The following is an 8,414-nucleotide window of genomic DNA, read 5'->3' as shown; positions in this document are numbered from 1 at the left end:
GTTTTACTGCAAGACCACCACGTATGGAAGTATGTGCCTATCTCTTCAGAGCACTTCCAACATTTGGGAGATGCTGTTGTATACATTTTTGCTAGACGGGCTGGGGGAAGATGCCATCGATAAAACATTTTAAATAAATTTTCTTTATACGATGAGGCCAGTGTTATCCTTTTATTTCTGTCCCAAATTGTTTGCCAAGTACCTAAGTCAATGTTATGTCCTAAATTGTTAGCCCAGATCAACATGGGATCCTTCACTTGCTCTTCAAACAGCTTATATCCCAAAAGCAATTTATATAAATTCTTTATTTGTTTGGAGTCTGGTCCCAATAATATTTTGTCCAATGCTGTTTCAGAGGTATATATCCCCCATTCTTTTTTATCCTTCCTAAATCTTGATTGGATTTGTAAGTAGGCCCACCAATCGAGTTTTATACCTTGTAATTCTAGTTCATTCCTAAGTTTCAATTCCCCCTCCTCATTCAGAATATCCTTGTATGAAATTATGTTACCCAAATCAAATAGATTTGGGTAAACAATCGCTTCAAGGGTGGATAGCCAGACCGGTACTTTAGTGTAATTGTGAGATCTAATTTTTTTCCAGGTATTAAGTAACGCTTGCCTGATCCGATGTTTTTGAAAATGTGAGAAAAGACCTTGTTTCTCCGTCCATAGGAAAGCATGCCAGCCATATTGCAAATCGTGACCCTCTAAAGTTAATAGTCTTCTATTTCTCAAAATTACCCATTCTCTGATCCAACTCAGAGCCGCGGCGTGGTAATATAATTCCCAGTCTGGCAGTCCAAAACCCCCATTTTCCTTCGTGTCCTGTAAATATTTCAATTTAATTCTTGGTTTTTTCCCCTGCCAAACAAAATTTAATGATAATTTATTCAAATTTCGAAAAAATTTAGAATCGAGTTGTATTGGGATATTCTGAAACAGAAACAGGATTTTAGGCAGAATATTCATCTTAATGACAGCGATTCTTCCCAATAATGAGAGTTTAAGATTTCCCCATCTTTCCAGATCACCTTTTATTTGATTCACTACATTATCATAATTATCTTTTTTGAGTGAGGTGCATCTAGCCGTAATATTAATCCCTAGATATTTTATTTTCTTGACTATTTCTATATCCATGATTCCAGCCAGATTTTCTTTTTGTTTATTAGTCATATTTTTAACAATCATCTTGGTCTTATTTCTTTTTCTTTGGGATGGTTTTGGTTGCTACCTGTTGTACAATGTTACGAACCTCTGTCCATAGTTCTTCAGGCACTCTGTCTATCAGATCTAATTCCTTAAATCTGTTTGTCACCTCTACTGTATATTCAAAAGGGATATGATTTAATTCATACCTGAGTGGCCTAGTGCTTTTCCCTACTTTCTTCAGTTTAAGCCTAAACTTTGCAAGGAGAAGCTCATGGTCTGAGCCACAGTCAGCTCCTGGTCTTGTTTTTACTGACTGTATAGAGCTTCTCCATCTTTGGCTGCAGAGCATATAGTCAATCTGATTTCTGTGTTGACCATCTGGTGATGTCCATGTGTAGAGCCGTCTCTTGGGTTGTTGGAAAAGAGTGTTTGCTATGACCATCACATTCTCTTGACAGAATTCTATCAGCCTGCGCCCTGCTTCATTTTGCACTCCAAGGCCAAACTTGCCTGTTATTCCAGTTATCTTTTGGCTTCCTACTTTAGCATTCCAATCCCCCATGATGATAAGAACATCATTTTTTGGTGTTAGTTCTATAAGGTGCTGTAGTGCTTCATAGAACTGGTCAATTTCATCCTCTTCAGCACCGGTGGTTGGGGCATAGACTTGGACTACTGTGATATTGAATGGTTTGCCTTGGATTCGAACTGAGATCATTCTGTCATTTTGAGGATTGTATCCCAGTATTGCTTTTCCTACTCTTTTATTGACTATGAAGGCTACTCCATTTCTTCTGAAGGATTCTTGCCCACAGTAGTATACCTGATGGTCATCTGAATTAAATTCACCCATTCCTGTCCATTTTAGCTCGCTGATACCTAAGATGTCAATGTTCAGTCTTGTCATCTCTTGTTTGACCACGTCCAGCTTTCCTTGATTCATGGATCTTACATTCCAGGTTCCTATGGAGAAAAAATCTTTACAGCATCGGACTTTCCTTTCACCACCAGACACATCCACAGCTGAGCGTCCTTTCGGCTTTGGCCCAGTCGCTTCATTCTTTCTGGCGCTACTAGTACTAGCCCTCTGCTCTTCCCCAGTAGCATATTGGACGCCTTCCGACCTGAGGGGCTCATCTTCCAGCGTCATATCGTTTTGCCTTTTGGTACTGTCCATAGGGTTTTCATGGCAAAGATACTGGAGTGGGTTGCCATTTCCTTCTCCAGTGGATCACGTTTTGTCAGAACTCTCTGCTATGACCTTTCCGTCTTGGGTGGCCCTGCACGGCATAGCTCATAGCTTCATTGAATTACGCAAGCCCCTTCGCCACGACAAGGCAGTAATCCATGAAGGGGGTCCTGATGATTAGGACTGCTCTAAAAATGGCTGAAACTTCATGTTAGCTTCATTCAGTTTCTTATTTTGCTCATCGTTTAGCTTCTGCATTAGTTTGTGAATCTGGTCACCCACCTCCCAAAAGTAGTGTGCATTCTCCTAATGTCTGTTTTGATATATTTTTCCTGTGTATGAATTTTGTAATCCATTTTTACTTAATACTTTTTTTATCTCTCAAAATAATCTTTTTATGTGTATTTTTTTTAATATATACATTATTGGCAGTATTAGTTACTCGCAATTCACATCACAAGTTTTTGAAAAGTGTGGAATACAGTATAAATATGTGTGTGTGTGTGTGTGTGTGTGTGTGTGTGTGTGTGTGTGTATATATATATATATATTCTAAATACTTAACAAACACTTAACATACACACACACACATACACATACATACACACACACACAAACACACACACACAAATCCATTCCAAATTCTTCTCCACCTCTATCTATGATACCCAGATGGATTTAAGGTTTTGAAATGTAGTTTAAATTAAGAGTGAGGTTTGACAGCTTTGTCATGGATTAACCAAAGGGGATTTTGTTTTGAGCAAGATGTAGCAGAACTTTTTAAAGACTCTGAAGGGCCAGGAGGTGCAAGGTTCATTTCAAACCATCCTTTTAAATACTGGGTGGAAATTTATCCTCCACTTTCCAAAAAGTTTTCTTCCACTTTGAAAGCAGCTTCCTCCCCTCTCCCTCCACCCACCCCCCGCACCACCATCACCTTATTTTTTATTTTTATTTTTTTATTTTAATTCCATTTATATCCCGCCCTTCTCCGAAGACTCAGGGCAGCTTTACAAGCTTAGCAGTAGCCTTCATTCTATGTATATGCCTGCTTATCACACAACCCCCCCCCCCAAGCGACTTACTTTCACAATTCTTTTGGTGGAATTTGGGACCTTGGATGTTGTAAGAGAAGACATTCTTATTTTTCTGTTCCCTTCCTCCCCACCCTGTACCCTAATACACTGTTCTTCATTGCCTGCAGTATTCTTGGCTACTCACGCCACTTCCTGGTCTGAATTTACATGTTTGAAGAGCCCCCCACGCGCGCACACACACACAACTTATCTTCCCCCATTGGTACTGAACTGAAGGTGGGCAGTTAAAGAAGCTGCAGATCTGAAAGGTGCAACATTCAGATACATATCAGGGCAATCACACAACTAAGGAAAGAAGCATGTCACCCATTCAACAGCCTTAATTTTCTATCAGATGCCTTAAGAATGTTTGCAAAAGAGCTTTTTAAGCCTATTCCTTTTTGTCAGCTCACAGTACTGTTTTCATACAACTCTGGCATTGTCTATTCTGTGTCTTAGAACTGGATGAGTCCATTGGAGCCATCAGTTTCCACTCCCTGCTCCATGAAAGCATCATCAAGATTACTCATCACCCTTATCCTTCCTTCCTTCCTTCCTTCCTTCCTTCCTTCCTTCCTTCTTTCCTTCCTTCCTTCCTTCCTTCCTTCCTTCCTTCCTTCCTTCCCTTCCCTTCCCTTCCCTTCCCTTCCCTTCCCTTCCTTCCTCCCCCCATTTCTTCCTTCCCAAAATAAAATTAACACTCAGACTTGCTTTGGAATGTCCTAATAAAAAAGCTTTCCTCAACCTTTTTTCACTTTGATTACCGTACCACTGTCTTGCTGATGCTCTCTTCCCAATCTTTTAGCCTCAGAGCTTGCTCTGATAATGTTGATGGCAGCTGCCAAAAGAACCATGAAAGAAGTTAGCCAGAGGGCTGGTGGCAGAGATCCCAGAGCTAGCTTGGACAGACTAAAAGCTCATAATATTGTCAGCTGGAAAGGAAGAGAGCGGTGTTCATGCTCCCAACCAACGCCTCAGTAAAGTATCCTCTGCTAGAATTTACATTTTTCCTAGTCCTTCAGGAATGAAACTTGTTGACCTTTTATCCAACTCCTCCAATACATTAATATGTAGCTACAGGGAATATGCCTGTGATTATGCTCAGTCAGTAGATCTAAGAAACTTGGAAAAGATTTCTTGACAACAAAGATGAGAATGTTTACTTTAGAGAATAGTTATTATCGGAGGAAGCCAATTTTCCGAAAGCTCAGTTAGGCTGGCATTTTACAGCCTGCATCTAAATTAGATGTGGTAAGAAATAAATTTTCACAGGATAACATTAAACCTACCTACAGTTTGTATAGCTCAAGCAACAAAATTTTATTTGCTTATTTTTAAATAAAATGTATATTTCATTGCTCTTAATGTATCCAAGTCTGTATAAGTAAAATGGAAACACAAAGCAACACATTAACTTAAGCAATTCCATTAAAATTCATGAAATAATACTGATACCCTTAACAAAACCCACATACACAAATAAAACAATAAAAGATTGCTTCTTTAAAACCACACTAAGAATACAGCAAAACCTATCCAAAAGTCATAATTCTGTACTCCTTGCAAAATGAGAGCTACAATCCCATTTTACAGAAAGTCAGCAACCATGCCCTGTGTCCTTTAGGATATCTCCTTCACCAGGGATCAGGATCAATGAGTCTGAAATGAATGCTTATATACCACACAATAATCTACAAACTCCAAAATGAATCCTTCCAACAATGCAGGTGCATAAAGCATTTACTGATAAGGGCTTTCCCTTATTCTGTTGTACATGATGTGATGTGTCAATGTGCACTAGGAGGTCAAGTTTAATCCTGATTACGATTAACCTGGTGCAAACCACAGGAACAAAAGCTCCATAATATTTGCATCCTATCCAGCAATTTGCTGGCAAAGGGAAACACAGGTATAATTATACTGTAAAAGTGGATTAGTGTATAATTTTACTGTTGTTGCTGTCGTAGTCACTGTTGTTACCTTTGAGTCAGTGTTGACTCCAGTTGACTCCTTGGTCAAGCTCCTGCAGTTATTTTGACAAGATTTCAGAAGGGGTTTTTAGTGCTTCCTTCCTAGGGCTGAGACCGAGCGACTGGTCCAAGGTCAGCCAGCTGGCTTCATGCCTAAGGTGAGACTAGAACCCATTGTCACCTTTCTAGCTTGGTGCCTTAACCATATCACCAGACTGGCTTGTTTTCAAGATAATCAAAGGAACAATTTATAAAACGGAGGAAAACTTCAGTTTGCTTAAATATAGATTCATGTGAATTTTGATCAAATATATCTAAAAGCGAAGGCTAATTTCATTAGAACGTGAATGGACTGTAGAAAGCAAATGGAAAGAATCACATTCAAAGTAAGTGCCAAACAGAACCAGGATGTGCTTTACCCAAGAATATGTAGGTATTGACCATACACCCTAGGTACCTTAAATTGTTAGGCTTCAGGCTGCCAAATACATGAGGAACATAAAACTCTTACAGGTTCATAAATATGAATCAAAACAGCCTGAAAGAAACAGAATACGGGCATGTACCAGATCACAAAGAAGAAGTTTTATGTTATTTAGGAGCAAGAACAAGGAATAGAAGCAATAAGCAAGAAAAGGAATAATTGTCCCTAGGACAGTTAACTGGCTTCAGGCTAAGTCAAAGTGCCAAACAGAATGGCAAAAACAGGATTACCAGCTATATCCAGGGTTCTCTGCAGCTTGAGCAGGTGCTTGTTCATCCCCATAATCAGCACTGATTCTGTAATTCTATTCTATTTTCCGGTATGACACCCTTAGGCATCTTTGAGTAACAATTCCATTGCTGATGAGAAAGAAAGAAAGAAAGAAAGAAAGAAAGAAAGAAAGAAAGAAAGAAAGAAAGAAAGAAAGAAAGAAAGAAAGAAAGAAAGAAAGAAAGAAAGAAAGAAAGAAAGAAAGAAAGGAAGGAAGGAAGGAAGGAAGGAAGGAAGGAAGGAAGGAAGGAAGGAAGGAAGGAAGGAAGGAAGGAAGGAAGGAAGGAAGGAAGGAAGGAAGGAGAAGGAAGGAAGGAAAGAAAGAAAGAAAGAAAGAAAGAAAGAAAGAAAGAAAGAAAGAAAGAAAGAAAGAAAGAAAGAAAGAAAGAAAGAAAGAAAGAAAGAAAGAAAGAAAGAAAGAAAGAAAGAAAGAAAGAAAGAAAGAAAGAAAGAAAGAAAGAAAGAAAGAAAGAAAGAAAGAAAGAAAGAAAGAAAGAAAGAAAGAAAGAAAGAAAGAAAGAAAGACCCAAACATTATGGCAGTCACTTGAAATTCTGCTTGCGGGGTCTTTGGTGCTTTCTGAGCTTGGCTGTTTTCTTGCAGACATTTCATTTCTCAAACTAGGTAACATTATCAGTGACTAGCACACTGACTACCTAGTTTGGGTAATGAAACATCTGCAAGAAAACAACCAAGCTCAAAGAGCACCAGGGACCCCTCATTTCAACCCTGAGGTAGAAATAATTCTGTTTTTCAGAATCCACCAAATGTCCAAACTGGCCTCAGGCTTTTCACTGCCACATTTTTATTATCTGCCTTTATACATTCTCATCATAACTGTATTAACGTGTAACCCACATCTCTCACACTTCGGGATACTTTAAAAAAATTCAATAACCATCATAATCAAAACCATTATGGAACAACAGCATGACAGAAGAAAGATTTACCCATTCTGGCTGGCCCAATCAACTCTCTACTTGGAGTTATCAAAACAAAATTTCTAGGAAAGTTAGAACTAACTGCAGCCTTGCCATGAAAAGGAATATTATGGAGAATGCAAATGTGTGGGGCTAGTTAAAGTGGAGAGTAATCTGAATATTCTGTATTTTTAGGGTTGAATAAAACATGAGATTTCTCCTTGGATACTTTCTATATGGAAGGTTCCTGTGATTGTTGCTGTAGTTGTATTCAGTCATATGCAGACTAAGTATAAGTCTGTAAGAAACAGTTTAAAAAACATGCATTTAAACTAAGTATAATTGGTTGCTTCATCAACATAGAAATACATCCATATAAATGTATAAAATTAGAGGAAATCTTTCTAGTTCAATCCTATGAATACTCAAATTAAGTCCCACCATGTTCAGTGGAGCTTATTTTTAGGCAAATCTAAATGTTTGGGATCTGCAACCCAAAACCCACTTATTTATCACCGGGTGCCAGGTGGGATGTGGCCCACTGGGTGGGCATGGCTGGTCATGGCAGACTGGGTGGGTGTGGCCAAAGTGGGCGTGGTCACCTTGATTTTGCTCATGGGGAGGGATGCCTGTGGGGGCTGGACAGGGTTGGGGGAGATCCATGGGGTCTCTGGCAGATGGGGTGGTAGGCAGGAGGCTCATCCTGCGGGGTGAGGCAAAGCAGGATGGGGGTGCCATTGCCAGGGGGCAAGGCGAGGCAGGGGCCAGGGCAGCTGCTGCCTGACACTATTGGCCCCTGCACACAGAGGCCAGCGAGTGCATGGGGGCTGATGGTGTCCGTCAGCAGCCAGAGCCTGCTGGCTCCTTGACCGGTGCACTCTGGAGCTCCACAGCCCTCTGCCAGCAGTTCAGAGAGCTGCCTCTGAGCTGGAAAGCTGGCTGACAGCTGAGGAGGTGGTGCAGTGGGTTGTGCCCAGGAAAAAGAGAGCATGCGAGGCCAGGAGGGAAGGGATGGGGGGGAGGGAAACCAGCGTGCTGCGATGTATCCGGCCACGTGGGACCTCGGGCGGCTGGTTGAAGAGGGACAGTTGTCATATCTGGGGCATGGCATGTGTGCCCACAAAGAGGGCTCTGAGTGCTGCCTCTAGCACGCTTGCCATAGGTTCGTCACCACTGACATAGATCCATGGTGGCGCAGAGGTTAGAGTGCAATATTGCAGGCTAATTCTGCTGACTGTTGGCTACCAGCAAGCAGTTCAGTTCTCACTGGCTCAAGGTTGACTCAGCCTTCCATCCTTCAGAGGTTGGTAAAATGAGGACCCAGATTGTTGGGGGGCAATATGCTGACTCT

This window comes from Vipera berus (genome assembly GCF_964194415.1).
Source record: "Vipera berus genome assembly, chromosome: 1".
Classification (NCBI taxonomy): Eukaryota; Metazoa; Chordata; class Lepidosauria; order Squamata; family Viperidae; genus Vipera; species Vipera berus.
The sequence above is the reverse complement of the archived record's forward strand: the minus strand, read 5'-3'. Positions refer to the sequence as shown.